Genomic DNA, 17,286 nt, shown 5'->3' with positions numbered 1-17,286 from the left:
ACTATGCACCTCTATGACCTTTTATATTGCCTACCATGACAGGATTTGTCTTTTTTACCCCTTAACCGCTTTTGGCCTATTGTGGGCATCCTTCCAAGATTGCTCACTGGTCTGTCGGCTGCTCAACCACCACCACTACACTGTGTTAGTTATGCCACGCCTCATTCCCAGACAAAAGTGGTTTTGTTTTGTTTTGTTTTTTTACTTCCCATTGATACTCTTATCTGAATAAGGGCTAAACTTCTCCCTTAACAACCTCTATAGCATGTACCTAGTGATTCCAGCTCATTTTTACCTCTTTTGAATGAGATGTCATCCCAGCAGGACTTCAAAAGAGCTTGAGTGGGAACCCCAAAATAGGCTCCCCCTTCTCCCCATTACTAGGCCACACCCTCTCTTACCTCTAACCCATGATCCACCTCTCCTGTATTGGCTGGGTACAAGTAGATGGTGGCTGAGCCTTGTGTACATGCTCCACTTCCATATGAGTCCATTACTTTTCTGGCTCTCACGCGTTTGCTATTCCCTCCAAGTTTGTCTGATTCTGTTGCACACTCTGGTGTTTGTTTAACTTTTGTGGCATGAATAAGTTTTTGGGTCTTCATTCTCTGCATCCCATTTGGATTGGGCATTGCTTGGGTGTGGGCTTTCTTTTCTTAGTTCGGCCCATGCCCCCTTTTTATCCTTTGTCCGTGGGTTGGCTGGTGTTCCTACCACACCACTGTATTGTTCCTACTATAATATCATTCACCCATTTTTTCGTCTTGTTATTACTTCTGGGCTTGTGGGCTGAAGTGCCTACCATGCCAATTTCTCATATTATTCTTTCTTTTAGTCTTTACTGCCTAGCATTCCTGTTGGGCTAGTCCGTTCAACACCTCAGGTTTCCTTGCCCCATTTTATTCTTTGGGCATCCTTGGCCCGTTTCATTCTTTGGGCATCCTTGGCCAATTTCATTCTTTCTTACCTCTTCATTCCTATGGGCTTTTGCTAAATAGTTTAAGCTTCCCTGATCCAATTACCACATCCTTTGCCTTTAGGTTTATTGGTCTTTGAACCAATCCCATTTACTAATTCCTTTCTTTGGGCTCCTCCAGCCCTTTTTTGCTTTCTTTCCATTGCTTATGATTCCCATGGGTTTACTACTTCATTCTTTAGGACTTCCTCGGCCCATTTGCTTTCTTTGAGGCCACTTATTATTTTGTGGGCTTGTGGACCATTATTTCTGCCATTCTAGCCCAATAGCCTTTATTTTACTGTTTTCTTTCTCCACCTTTTTCATATTGTTGGGCTTCTTCTACCATTGGGCCCTTTTGTCAAAAAATGGGCATCAACGACCTTTATATATAAAATTAAAGGAAAAGAGATTTTGAATAATTTTATATTTATGAGCTATTTCTTTTTGTATAACTAGAAACAATTTATATATATAAGTCATTTATGTAATATACTATGATTATATACGATCCATTACTAACTAAGTTATATATACATATACTATGATTACATACAGTCTATTACTAACTAGGTTATATATATATATATATATAGAGAGAGAGAGAGAGAGAGAGAGAGAGAGAGAGAGAATTCAATTAAAATCAAAATTAGATTTTGCTTTTGTTAGTTTTTCATACAAATTAAATTATTTATATTTTTGTTGTTATTTTTCTCTGAACTAATGAGCATATTTTTTATACTATATTTATTCATATATTCTATATGTGAAGATATTGAACTTAACAAATTATAATTGAGCTGAACGATCCCAAGCACCTATCAACATTCAATTTAGGAGATACTATTTGACCAATTTATTATTTTATTTTGTGTTGTATTTAGTAGAATATCATAGACAATAATTGTGAATTTATATTGTATATGTAGTATCCAACAGTAATTTTCAAAATTATATACGTAATAGTAATGTAATGAGAAACTTGGAGTAACCTATATCATGAAAATTGCAAGTAAAACTATTTTATTTCTCCAAATGTCCTAGTTGAATTATGTCATATATGTTTAGTAACTCAAACTAACATTAATATATAGCACCACTACAATTCATCATTTCCGTATGTAAGCACATGTTATATACTAGTCTATATCAATACATATCTAAAAGCTGAAGTGTAATATTTATTATTGTTACGCTCTAATTGAGCCACAACAATGTTCACGTCATTATCTTTTCCTTTCTAATTTTCCTGTAATTGTTTTTGATGATGCATGAAAATTAGTAGGCTGACTTTGGGCTACAGTAATGGCTGTGAATCCTGAAAAGAAAGAAAGAACTGTCAAAGGTGACTGGTGTGACCCGAGCAAGGACCCTCCGACGGTTAAGTCAGTTTTCTCTCTAGGACACAAGGATAGAAAATAATGAATAGTTAGAACTTAACTTGGATGAATAGAATTTACCCCTTTTATAGAGAGTTAGACATGGGTCTACTTGTTTGGATCCACCACCATCGTGGGTGATGTTGGTGGTTGATAAAGAAAATGGGTTATATGGAGCGTAGTATGTGAAATTCCTTCCACATATCAAGCAACGTGTCGTATTTTGCTTATGTGAATGCAATGGAGGATTTCCCACAAAACTCATCAAGTATATTTTGGTCGTCCATGTACTTGTCGTCTGTAGATAAACTTGTCTATGGAGAATCCTCATTGTATAACTTGGTTATCAATGGACGAGCATCCTTGTATGTTCTTGTTCTTGGACGAGTTGATGTAGGTAAAGTTCAACTCTGGACGACGACACAAGGACAAATGATACTTGTGTTGATCTCCATAAGTTTTTAACATTTATTTTTTTTTAAATTTACACTTCTCCAACCTTTCTTCCTCCCTTACATTTTCATCTCCCCACTACTTCTCCAACTTTTATTTCTCCCTTACCTTTTCATCTCCCCACTACCCTCTTCAATAATATCATTCTTCCTCTTTCCTTTCATCTTCCTTTATTTTTATCTCTTCTTATTCACACTCTTTTACTATAAATTTGTCATTATCTCTTCCATTCTATGCATAGTTTCCCTCACAAAAAAAGGCTCTCTCTCTCTCTCTCTCTCTCTCAAATTTTTGGTGGATTTTTTAAAAATGCTTTAGGTTGATAAGTTTTTATATTCTTTATAACTCTACTTTGGATTAATGCAATTTATTTTTGTTTTTTAAACTTTTTTTTTCTTTGATTGTTAAATGTTATCCTATTGTGTTATAAATAATTAAATATAGCATATAAAAACATAATATTATTATATTACATAGCATGTTTTGGATAATTTGGTATTTATTATATTACATAGCATGATTTTTGTTTATTTTTAATCATTTGTGGTAGACAAAGTACTCTTAATAGTTGTATTAGAAGTATTCTATAATTAATGCCATTTATTTAGAGAAAAATAAAGGTTAGCCAAACGACAATAATCAGATGGGTGACAAATTTTAGTTTTTGCAATTATTATTATTATTATAACAATGCATATATAGAAATTTAATTCTTAGATTTTACTAATAATTGTTTATTTGATAATATGTTTTGGGTGGACAAAATTATAATTTCTACAAAGAAAATAACCTTAATAGATTATCAACAACAAATTGTTTTCCTAATTAGTCCAATTAATCATTGTTAAATTTTATTAATTTTTATTTATTTATGTTTTTCAGTGTTTTGGATTGTAGGCAAAAAAAATAAGGTTTGAGAAAGTTTGTTTAAAACTAAAAGAATAATTTCTAAATTTTATATTATTTTTAATGATTCACAAAATGTTATAAATAAAATTAAAAAATGAATATTTTCGTTAACTTGCCTTTTGAATTTCTGAGAAAATTTGTATTATTTTTCATTTTTGTGTGACAAAATTTATATTTATGATTTATGACTATTTCTATATTACATATATGATTGTTCCTATGGGGGTAAAAATTTCCGAGTAAACATTTGAGCTTTTGGGCTTTATTGACGGTTACTAGTTTGTTTTTGATTAAAGCCTCTAGGCCCACAAGTTAGTCTACGCTGTAAAAGTCCGAGGAGTTGTCCAAGGGGGAACGTCTCCTCGGACAAGCCCAGCAATGACCCTGGGATTGGCTAAAAAGGTTAAAGGCAGAACTCTGGAAAAGCTGATGGGTAAGAGGGTGATCCAAGCACCCTCTAGATGCAAGGATGTGATAGAAATATCTGGAGAAAAGACTGCTACCTCCACATTAAAGACCCTGCATCTACCTTCCTGGCCGCATTAATGGGAAAATGACCCATGAACAGTAGAATTCAGCCTTTTTACTATTGTTTGAAGACTTTTAAAGGGTGGTGGATGGGACAAGTATCTAATAGGGTAATTTGTGCTACACGTGGAGGATGAAGGGAAGAAGAAGAATGATATAAAAGAAAAAGAAAGGGCATTGTAAGAGGGGGGTAGAGGAAAAAGAAAGAAAAGAGAGAGAAAGAAAGTATTGTAGACTTCACCTTCAATTTTAAGCTACTATCCAAAGAAAGAAGATCAATATAAGACTTCCTCGGCTTACGTCCGAGGAGGATTTCTCACTTTTTTCACCCTTTGATTGTGTGCGAAGTGGCAATCTAGCCCTTCATTTGTAATCCAATATCCATAAGACCTAGGTTTCAAGCCCACATCTACAAAATTTGATTGTATAAGGCCATTTGGGCCTGAACCCATCATGCGTTTGGGTCTGGGTACAAATTGAGTGCTTACAATTGGCACCGTCTGTGGGAAATCTAGCGTTGAAGGAATTGGAGCATGATGGCAGGTTTAGGTTCACACCATGCAGAATCTCAGGGATCATAACCCGAAGATCTTTTTGAGCGTCTTGAGCGCCAGAGGGATCGAAAGGGAAGCGTTCATACCATGTATCCTAGCGCGAGTCATATGCGCGGTGGAGGCAGTGCCTCCCATGAGGATGATGCCAAGGCTATGCAGAGGGAGATTAACCACCTCAAGAAGAAGCTGCGCCGTGTCAGACGAAGACGGGCTTCACCCCCATCCAATCCTTCTTCGGGGGAATCCCCGGGAAGCAGTTACAATTCAAGGTCCGGGACCCCCCCGGCGAAACCTTCTCTTGCGAAGAGGATGACCTACCAGGTCGTAAGCATAGGAGGCTTCCTTCTAGGGGCTTGGGGAACGACGCTATGAGCAGAGCATTACACCAACTCTCCAAATCACCATTCTCACACAGGATTGAGAATGGAAGGCTCCCTAGACGGTTTACCCAGCCCACTTTCACCATTTATAATGGCCGGACAGACCCGGTGGAACATGTGAGCCACTTTATCAGAGAATGACGGTGCATTCTCATAATGAAACCTTGATGTGCAAAGTCTTCCCTTCTAGCTTGGGACCTGTTGCTATGAGATGGTTCAATGGACTAAAGTCGGGGTCAGTCGGTTCGTTCAGTGAACTTACTAGGGCATTCGCGTCTTGGTTCATTACATGTAGCAGAGTTCCTCGACCGTTGGACTCGTTATTATCTATGGCCATGAAGGAGGGGGAAATGCTGAAAGCATACTCCGATAGATATTGGAAAATGTTTAACGAGATAGATGGAGATTTTGACGAGGTGACGATTAATACTTTTAAGGTGGGCCTTCCCACTAATCATGACTTGAGGAAATCCTTGACCAAAAAGCCCGTATGGAGTGTACGTCACCTCATGGACCGTATTGACGAATACAAAAGGGTTGAAGAAGATCAACAGCAGGGTAAGGGTAAGGGGAAGGTTATCCCTCAGGAGAGGAGGGATTTCAGGTTGGACAGGTATCACAACAATAAGCCTAGGAGAGATCACTCTAGGCAGTCTGGCTCGGCCACTCCTCAAACAGTTAATACTGTATTCCGAGAGCCAGTGCACCAACTATTGGAGAAAGTTCGTAAGGAACCTTACTTTAGGTGGCCTAGTAAGATGGAGGGTGACCCTACAAAGCGGAATCAGAAGCTTTTTTGCCAATATCATCAGGATGTGGGTCATACTACTGAGAACTGCCGAACCCTCTGGAACCACTTGGAGCAGCTTGTTAGCGAGGGAAAATTGAAGTAGCATCTGTACCAGCCTAACGGGCAAGGCAGTTAGTCCGGCTCAAATAATCAGAAGAACAACTCATCTCGGCCGCCCTTGGGAACGATTAACGTTATCTTTGCCGCACCTAGCAAGACCGGTTCCTGTCCTACCAGGGTGATGGTAGTTTCACACTCTTAGGTCGAGGACTCAGGCTCGAAGCCGAAAAGGATTAAGGGGAATGTGCCTGTCCTGGGATTTTCAGAGGAGGATAAGGTTGGGACCATCCAACCCCATGATGACGCTCTGGTGGTCACTCTAAGGATAGGGAATTACGATGTAAAAAGGATGATGATCGATCAAGGCAGCGGCGCGGATATCATGTACCCTGACTTATTCAAGGGGCTGAGGTTGAAACTGGAGGATCTCACTCCTTATGACTCGCCACTGATAAGCTTTAAAGGCAAAGCTGTCATACCGAAGGGACAGATTCGATTGCCCGTACAGTCTGGCTCGAAAACGGTTGAGGTGGATTTTATCGTGGTTGAGGCGTATTCCCCCTACACGGCCATCCTCGCCAAGCCTTGGTTGCACGCTTTAGGTGCTGTTTCCTCCACCTTGCATGTTAAAGTAAAGTTCCCTTCGGGGGAATTCATCGAAGAAATTCTTGGTAGCCAATCAGTGGCGTGGCAAGGCAATGCATATCTGCTGCAGTACTGCATCAGTCCTCGGCCGGAGAGGACTTATAGCAATTAACGACTCCGGATGCGCCCGAAGCGGTGACGTCGGAGGAGACCATGTGTGAAGATTTGGAGAAGTTTTTGATAGCTGATGATCCCGAAAGGTTCTTTCAAGCTGGGGTACGTTTACCACCCCAAGAGAAGATGGAATTGCTGGAGTTTTTAAAGGACAACATCGATGTTTTTGCCTGGGATCCCTACGAGGCTCCAGGGGTTGACCCAAACTTCATTTGTCATTATTTGAACGTCAACCCTGCTATTATTCCCAGAAGGCAGCCACCTCGGCGTTCCTCCAAAGAGCACTCTGAGGCTGTTAAAGAAGAAGTGCTCAAGCTCAAGAGGGTCGGGGCTATTAAAGAAGTTTTCTACTCAGAGTGGTTGGCGCACACCGTTGTGGTGAAAAAGAAGAACGAAAATTGGAGAGTATGCGTGGACTTTACAGATTTAAACAAAGCCTGCCCAAAGGACTCGTTCCCGATGCCACGCATCGATCAGCTTGTGGATGCCACGGTCGGACATCCTCGGATGAGCTTTTTAGATGCCTTCTAGGGCTATCACCAAATTCCATTGGCGGCAGATGATCAGGAGAAGACGGCCTTCATTACTCTAACAGGGAACTATCACTATAAAGTGATGCCGTTCGGATTGAAAAATGCAGGGGCTACTTACCAAAGGATGATGACCAGAATGTTTGAGTCGCAACTTGGAAAGACTATTGAGGTATATGTGGACGATATGGTAGTGAAGAGTAAGACAATACCCACGCACGTGAAAGATCTGGACGACATCTTTCAAATACTTCGAAAGTACAAGCTGCGCCTTAACGCCTCAAAGTGTTCTTTTGGCGTGGGTTCTGGAAATTTTCTGGGTTACATGGTGACTTATAGAGGGATAGAGGTGAACCCGGCGCAGGTCAGAGCCATCCAAGGCTTATAGCCACCTCGGAACCCAAAGGAAATTCAGAAGTTAACCGGAATGATCGCTGCTCTCAGCAGATTTATCTATCGGTCAACCGACCGGTGCAGACCTTTTTTCCAACTGTTAAATAAATGGAAAGGATTCCAATGGTCCGAGCAGTGCGCTTTAGCTTTCCAGCGACTTAAGGAATATCTTTTCCGGCCACCCATTATGTCTCGGCCGGAGGTTGATGAAGTCCTGTTTGCGTACCTAGCAGTGGCTGTCCATGCAGTCAGCCTGGTCCTTATAAGGGACGACGGCGGGGTGCAAAGACCGGTCTATTACGTCAACAAATCCTTGAATGAAGCCGAGGTGCGTTACTTGCCTTGGAGAAGGCACTTTTGGCCGTGGTCCATGCCACGCGAAAGCTTCCTCGCTATTTCTAGTCCCACACTGTGGTGGTTTTGACGCAACTGCCTCTCAAGTCAGTGTTATGCAGTGCTAACTACTCCGGAAGGGTAGCTAAGTGGGGAACTATTTTGGGAGCTTTTAATATCAAATACATGCCTTGCACCTCGGTGAGGGGCCAGGTTCTCGCAGATTTGGTGGCGGAGTTTACTGAACCATTGTTAGAAGAAACTGCGAAGGAATCACATATGGGTGAAAAATCAATTGGCATGATCATGGACAAAGGACTTCCGATTTGGAAAGTGTCCGTTGATGGGGCAGCCAACCAGAGGGGGTCCGGCGTCGGACTTGTTTTGGTATCCCCTAAGGGAATTGTCTTCGAAAATTCATTGAGATTAGCGTTCTCGGCAACTAATAACGAGGCCGAGTACGAAGCGATCTTAGTCGGTATGAACATGGTGCGCACGATGGGGGGAAAGGAAGTTCATATGTTCTCGGATTCTCAGTTAGTGGTCGGCTAGGTGACGGGGACCATGAAGGCTAGGGATCCAAGAATGCAAGAGTATCTGACCCAGGTCAAATGTTTACGATCAGAATTTGATTCTTTTATCCTTTCTCACGTTTCCAGAAGTGGAAACACACATGCAGACTCATTGGCCACCTTGGCAACGTCCTCGGCTCAGTGTCTGCCTAGGATTATCCTCGTTGAGGACCTGCTAGAACCCACTCTGACCACTATCAAGGCCGTCTATATCCATCTGATAAGGCCCGGACCTAGCTGGATTGACCCTGTGGTATCTTTTCTAAAAATCGACGTTCTTCCCGAGAACAAGTCTGAAGCAGATAAGATCCGTCGGAAGGCACCTCGTTTTTGGCTATCCGAGGATCAGAAATTGTATAAACGCTCATTCTCCGGACCATACTTGTTATGTGTACACCCCGAGTCAACGGAGGCACTTTTGGAAGAATTGCATGAGGGAATTTGTGGAAGCCACACTGGGGGAAGGTCCTTAGCCCATAGGGCTCTGACTCAGGGATATTGGTGGCCCAATATGCAAAGGGAAGCTCAAGACTACGCGAGGAGGTGTGACCAATGCCAAAGGTTTGCTCCCATCATTCATCAGCCTGGGGGAGTCCTTAATCATTTGTCTAGTCCTTGGCCTTTCGCTCAATGGGGATTGGATATAGTAGGGCCTTTTCCGAGGGCTATGAGAAACAAAAGATGGTTACTCGTGGGAACCGAGTACTTCACCAAGTGGGTCGAAGCTGAGCCCTTAGCAAATATTAGGGATACCGACTCCAAGAAGTTTATCTGGAAGAATATTATCACTAGATTCGGGGTACCACACACACTTATCTCAGATAATGGCGTTCAATTCGATAGTAGAGCTTTCAGGAAGTATTGTAGCGACATGGGCATCATAAACAGGTACTCCACCCCAGCTTATCCTCAAGGAAATGGGCAGGCCGAGGCCGTTAACAAGGTCATAGTCAGTGGGCTCAAGAAGAGGCTGGATGACGCGAAGGGTAGATGGGTAGAGGAGCTACCACATGTTTTATGGACATATCGAACTACGCCGCGCAGATCCACTGGAGAAACACCATTCTCTATGACTTATGGGGCCGAGGCAGTGATACCTTTAGAATCTGGTTTTCCCACGCTAAGGACGAGTTCTTTTAGTCCAGAAAATAACGACGGCCTTCTAGAGAAAGGCCTGGATTTAGTTGAGGAACGGCGAGAGGCCGCTATGGTCCAAATGGCTTATTATCAGCAGAAATTTAAACGGGGGTATGATGCCCATGTGAAGCTAAGGCCACTAGTGCCTGGGGATCTGGTGTTGAGGAAAGTTGTGGGTACCGCCAAAAACCCAGCTTGGGGAAAGCTAGGACCAAATTGGGAAGGACCCTATCGGATCAACTCTGTAGCAGGCATAGGATCATATCGGCTAGCTAATCTAGATGAAAAAATTGTACAACACCCCTGGAATGTAAACAACCTTCGAAGGTATTATTATTAACAAAAAGCACTTTTATCGTTCGTGGTTCAAATTATGAATATGTATTTGGGTTTATAAGTTACAATTTTTAAGTATCAAACAGAAACTTGGTGATGTATGGTCCTCAGACCACATACCTTGTGGAAATTGATGTCTTATCATTTGTTAAACAAAACCTTAGTTATGCCGGGTCCATAGACCTTCTATTTTGGGGAAATTAACATTTTAAGTTACAATTTTTAAGTATCAAACAGAAACTTGGTGATGTATGGTCCTCAGACCACATACCTTGTGGAAATTGATATCTTATCATTTGTTAAACAGAACCTTAGTTATGCCGGGTCCATAGACCTTCTACTTTGGGGAAATTAACATCTTAAGTTACAATTTTTAAGTATCAAACAGAAACTTGGTGATGTATGGTCCTCGGACCACATACCTTGTGGAAATTGATGTCTTATCATTTGTTAAACAAAACCTTAGTTATGCCGGGTCCATAGACCTTCTACTTTGGGGAAATTAACATTTTAAGTTACAATTTTTAAGTATCAAACAGAAACTTGGTGATGTATAGTCCTCAAACCACATACCTTGTGGAAATTGATATCTTATCATTTGTTAAACAGAACCTTAGTTATGCCGGGTCCATAGACCTTCTACTTTGGGGAAATTAACATCTTAAGTTACAATTTTTAAGTATCAAATAGAAACTTGGTGATGTATGGTCCTCGAACCACATACCTTGTGGAAATTGATGTCTTATCATTTGTTAAACAGAACCTTAGTTATGCCGGGTCCATAGACCTTCTACTTTGGGGAAATTAACATCTTAAGTTACAATTTTTAAGTATCAAACAGAAACTTGGTGATGTATGGTCCTCGGACCACATACCTTGTGAAAATTGATATCTTATCATTTGTTAAACAGAACCTTAGTTATGTCGGGTCCACAGACCTTCTACTGTGGGGAAATTAACATCTTAAGTTACAATTTTTAAGTATCAAACAGAAATTTGGATATGCATGGCTCTCAGACCACATATCTTGTGGAAATTGATATCTTATCATTTGTTAAACATAACCTTAGTTATGCCAGGTCCATAGACCTTCTACTTTGTTGAGATTAACATTTTTAAGTTACAAATTCTAAGTATCAAGTAAGAATTTGGATATGCGTGGCTCTCGGACCATCTACCTTGTACAAATTGATATCGTACTTATCATTAGGACAAAGTTTATTTATGTCGAGTCCTTGAATGGTGATGAAGTAGTTTGGTCACTTTGTGCCTCAAATTGAATTCTAAGTCAGGTTGTTAGGTGTGCCTCATTGTGTCTCATGTGTTGTATTCTTGAGGTATAATTTGTAAAATATAAGTTAAGCGTATGTACTGTTGTTAAGGTTATGATAGTTCAAATATTGAAAGTGGAGTTGACTGTTCCACTCATTCATTCTTGCGCTGATGGGAATTCTTATACTAAAAAGTCTAAGTCAAATGAAAATTAAATTGGACAATCTTTCATTAATTAATTCTAATACACATTACAAAAGCCTTTGCTACATAATAAGAAAAAGGAGAAGTCCTAGGCTCGGCCCTAAGCTTTTGAAGGAGGGTCTTGCTCGGAAGTACCGGTCGCTTCAGTGCTCTTCAGCTCCATCTCAAAAGAGGATTGCACTTGTTTTCCTTTTTCTGTTGGCACTGGTGGAGGGACGATAGCCTCAGCGCTTTGGCCCATGACCTTCTCAGCACCTTCACCCTGTTCCTTCTCTTTGTTGGAACTTGTATGTTCTGTAGGAGTAGGAACGGGCTCTGGGATTACAGGAGGGGGCATGGACGAAACTGTCTTAGGGGCAGGGGCAGGGGCAGGGGCAACAGGAGGAAGCTCTTCTATCTCCTGTATGTCTAGGGGAAGCCAAATGTTCTCGAGCTTCCTCAGCTCGGAAGTTGAAGGAACCCTTGCTACATTCAGGGCTTCCCTCCAAACTTGCTGGCAGTATTCTCGGCACAGGGCAGCGAACTCCTCTGTCAGCTGTTCCTCTATTGCCGCTACCCCTTCCTTATAAGCAGCCTTCTTCGCGGCCTCTAGCGAGTCCTTGAAGGTGCGGGCCTCGTCTTTCATCTTTGCAAGCTCCTTCTTCAAGTCAGAGTGCTTCTGCTAAGCTTTGGATAGCTCTTCATCCTTCTGACGAAGAAGCTTGCATTGCCCCTCCATCTGGGTTTTCATCGTCTTCAAGTTGGCCTCAGCACCGTCCCTTTCCCTTTTTTGCTCCGCCAGCTGTGTGGTGAGCTTCTCATTTTGTGCAAGGGCTTGACCTAGGGACTTCTCGATCTCCAACCGAAGCTCCAGTTCAAGTCCAGCCTTCTTTTGAGAATCCTCCACCCACTTCTCGGCAGCAAAAACTTCCTGGACGGCCTGTGACAAGACATCAAAATATCAAACACATAAAAATGTCTCCTACAATGAGGTGTGATATAAAAATAAAATGGAGAAAGGATTTAAAAACTTACCAAGGCCAAGTCCCTTTTTAGCGAAAGGAACAGGTGGGACTGATTCATCTTGTCCAAGGCCTCCATGTCCTTGGGCAGTAGGAGAGGGCGTTCCAAGGCATCGGCCAGGTGGAGAGCATGGCCTTGTTGGAACATCCTGAATATTGGACTGACTGGAGATGGGTGTCCCGTCCAGTTTAAGCTCGGGAGACCAGTTAGCCGGTGCACGGCGCACTTCGGCAAGATCCCTGATCTCCCCGTTTTCCACTGACGAGGCACGTCCCTTGCCCTTGTCAGGTCTTCGTTGCTGGGGTTATTGTTGTTGTTGTTGTTTCTGCTTCTTTTGCTTCTCCTCATCTGCCTCCTCGGCCTCACCTTTCCTTTTCCTCTTGGGCTCCGCAACAGGAGGCTTGGGATCGGACGGAGGAGGGGGTGGGGGCAAAGATGGAGGGACCTCTGACCCACCTGCTCCCTTTTTGGAGACTTTCTCGCCCCTCTTCTATATTAGTCCCTTCAAGACGTCCATCTCTTCTTCTTCGGAGCTGGAGTCAGGGCGGGCGATTATCAAACCTTCTATCCTCGAAGTCTCGGTAGGCTCATCCTCCTCGTCCGAGAGAACGACAAACGGGTTTCCTCGAGGCCTTTCGACATCCTCGAGTTGAAACTGGTCTATCTCCTCGTCCAACGAGTGCAGTGAGGATGCTTGCTCTTCTGGGACAGCAGTTGTCTGGGAGTGCACAGAGAGGTGAATTGCTGCAATTAGGCGTGTGTACAGGATGGTGTTGGGATCGTCGGGAAGATCTTGGTCGGAGAGGAAGCTTGGTCTGGCGACGTTTATCCTTCTACGTCGTTTATCCCCAGCGATGATAGTGTTTTCTATCTCTTGGAAGTCCGAGGATATAGGATCATATCCTAATATCAAATGTGCTGCCTTCACTTGTAGATCTTCACTCACGAAGACTTTTGAGCGGAGAATGCGATTTAAGTCGGCAACGTTGCAGAAGCTCAGGCATGGGCGTACGTGTTGTTTATCTGTAAGAAAAGACATTCAAAGGGATAAACATGGTTAGATCAGTGACAAAAGTGAAAACCAAAAACAATAATGTGCAATTAGGATTAAAGCAATGAAGGCGGTGGGATTGAATCACGAGTTAAGGAGTTTAACTCCTAAGGAGTCACACCTAGATCTCCCCATACGACTGGGCAGTGAAGGCCGTTATCCAGTTCCCTGAGGCGATGAGGTAGTCGTCCTTCATGCCCTTGTTGGATTTAGGTAGACAAGAGATCAGCCTGACTATGCTGGACTGTAACTTGATGTAATATCCTATGTTTTTAAGTTTGTGGCACTCATACATAAAGGCAACGTCGTGCCATGTGAGGTTTAAGCCCATTTGCTCATTCAGAGCGTCGACACTACCTAAGACCCTAAATACGTTAGGTGTGCATTGGTCTGGGCACAACCTATGGTTGCGAAGGTACTCCCTGGTCACATTTCTCATAGGGAGAGTCATTCCACCTTCTATGAAGGCAATCATTGGAATGATGACTTCTTCTGTTTTCCTGGCACCGCCTACAACTTCTACTGGGCAATACTTTAGACCTACGTCGTTGGGAATATGGTACTTGGCCCTAAACCCTTCCATACCGGCTTCGGTGTCAACCAGACACTTAAATCTACCCATCTAGGAGAAACGAAAATACGAGTTTAAAGAAGAAAGGAGTTTAGAAGGGAGCTGAGGACAGAATCCGAGAAGAAAGGAGTAAAGAAAGGCAAAACTTACTGGAGTTGGTCATGTGGTTCTTCACGAATTTTTGGAGAGAAAAGGCAATGATTGATAATTTGATACGATTGATTTCTGCAGAAATGAATGAAGGCGCGGGTTTCCAAGCGTTTTGAAGTGCGAGAGGCGGCCTCAAAATTAAATTTGTCTCGCTCAAATTTTTAGGGGGCAACTTGGACCGTTGGATGTTCATCTTACCGTTGAACGTGGGGAACTGGATGTAACTTGCGGTCATAAATGCGCGCATTCCGAATTTCAAAGCATCAGAAGCGTTTTTCAGGGAATGAAAGGACCCATACACGCGTGGCAGTCTACAAAGCGTGTGGGAGGTATTCTGGTCAAATCAAAACTCTATTTCTCTCCTCGGATGGGTGGGGAAAAATAAAGTTTTTAGGGGCTATTGTGGGGGGTAAAAATTCCCGAGTAAACATTTGGGCTTTGAGCTTTATTGACGGGTACCAGTTTGTTTTTGATTAAGGCCTCTAGGCTCACAAGTTAGTCTACGCTGTAAAGGTCCGAGGAGTTGTCCGAGGGGGAATGTCTCCTCAGACAAGCCCAGCAATGACCCTGGGACTGGCTAAGAAGGTTAAAGGCAGAACTCTGGAAAAGCTTATGGGTAAGAGGGTGATCCAAGCACCCTCTAGATGCAAGGATGTGATAGAAATATCTGGAGAAAAGGCTGCTACCTCTACATTAAAGACCCTGCATCTACCTCCCTGGCCACATTAATGGGGAAATGACCCCTGAACAGTAGAATTCAGCCTTCTTGCTATTGTTTGAAGACTTCCAGAGGGTGGTGGATGTGACAAGTATCTAATAGGGTAATTTGTGCTACACGTGGAGGATGAAGGTAAGAAGAAGAATGATATAAAAGAAAAAGAAATGGCATTGTAAGAGGGGGGCAGAGGAAAAAGAAAGAAAAGAGAGAGAAAGAAAGTACTGTAGACTTCACCTTCAATTTTAAGCTACTATCCAAAGAAAGAAGATCAATATAAGACTTCCTCGGCTTACGTCCGAGGAGGATTTCTCACTTTTTTCACCATTTGATTGTGTGCGAAGTGGCAATCTAGCCCTCCATTTGTAATCCAATATCCATAAGACCTAGGTTTCAAGCCCACATCTACAAAATTTGATTGTATAAGGCCATTTGGGCCTGAACCCATCACGCGTTTGGGCCTGGGTACAAATTGTGCGTTTACAGTTCCTATAATAAATAAAAATATGATTACGAAATACATTACTCATTATTAAATTAGTTTAAATTGTAAAAAAAAAAAAAAAATTAATCAAACCACCATAAAAATAATTATCACACACAACACGCGGGTTCACGGCTAGTATATTATAAAAGTTGGATTCCACAACTGGTGGATGCATACAATAATTACATGTCTCTATCTCAAAGCATATTGCAATGACACATGTCATTTCCTTCCTTTAATTGGTATGATTTGGATAAAGTATACCACATGACATAAATAATTGGTACATACAAATTTTATTGATGACATACTTGGCCTGTGTCAATATATTTCTTAAAATACATTAAATAATTTATTACTATGAGCTTTATGCTAATTACACCCAAATTAACATGCCTTAAGTAACGAAAATTAGCTACTTAAATGGCCATTCACTTCTTTCCTTTCCTTTTTTTCTTTCTTTCTTTTTTTATATAAATATCGGTCATCCATTTTGTTGTCAGAATTATTACCTAATTGAATTGATGCTATGATGATCACAATTATATAAAAGACAATTAAATTTTTACATGACAGTTCATGGGTCTAAGTAAACAAACCACAAAGGTTAGACCCTTTTGTAGTGGTACTCTGATTATGTAATGTATCATAAGCCTGTTTAAAAAACTCTATATATTATTTACGTGTTTGTGTGTTCTAATAAGTATTACTATTTTCTCAAATATATGTGTTAGAGTTTCAATTCTTATAACCTCAGGCTACTGCTACAAAAGTTAGACCATTTTGTAGTGGTACTTTGGTTATGTAATATATTATAAGTCTTTTTAAAAAAACTCTATATATCACTTTCGTGTTTGCGTGTTCTAATAAATGTTACTATTTTCTCAACAAAAAAAAAAAAAAAACCGTTTTTGGTTATAAAAAAGAAAAAGAAAAAAGATGAATGAAAATTACTCTATTTTTTTCCCTTAAGTATCCATAATTAGCTAATTAAATGGCCATTCACTTCTTTCCTCTTTTTTTTGTTATATATTTTCGGTTATCCATTTTGATGCAGAATTATAACTTGATTGAACTGATGTTATGTAGTGGTACTCTGGTTATGTAATGTATTATAAATCTGTTTAAAAAACTCTTTACATTATGTTCGTGTTTGTATGTTCTAATAAGTATTACTGTTTTTGGTATTAAAAAAAAAAAAGATGAATGACAATTACTCTATTCTTTATGCCCTTAAGTATCCATAATTAGCTAATTAAATGGCCATTCACTTCTTTCCTTTTTTTATTATTATATAATTTCGGTTATTCATTTTGATGCAGAATTATAACCTAATTGAATTGATGCTATGAGGATCACGACTATAGAATGACAATTAATTTTTTTACATGACAGTTCATGGTAGTCCAAGTAAACAAACCATTTTTGGTAAAACAAATGTATGACAATTACAAATTTATTCAAGTGCGTGTGTGTGTTTGTTTCTCAAAAAAAAAGTGCATCTAGATAGTTCTACTCTCTTCTACCATTAAAGATTTACTTTTTATTTTTATTTTTATCATAACTATTAAAGCTTTACTATCTATTTCTATATTAGCATAAAATACGCCTAGCACATGGGTTTGTGGGCCAAAATGACCATATACCACTATTTGAGAAAATATGTATAAATCTACCACTATTTGCAAAATATTTAGCAATCTACCACCTTTTCAAAACTCGATTTTGTGAAAATCGAGAGTTCCATGAACTAGAGTTACATCAAA

The sequence above is a fragment of the Castanea sativa genome, chromosome 9, assembly GCF_040712315.1.
Source record: "Castanea sativa cultivar Marrone di Chiusa Pesio chromosome 9, ASM4071231v1".
Lineage (NCBI taxonomy): Eukaryota > Viridiplantae > Streptophyta > Magnoliopsida > Fagales > Fagaceae > Castanea > Castanea sativa.
The sequence above is the reverse complement of the archived record's forward strand: the minus strand, read 5'-3'. Positions refer to the sequence as shown.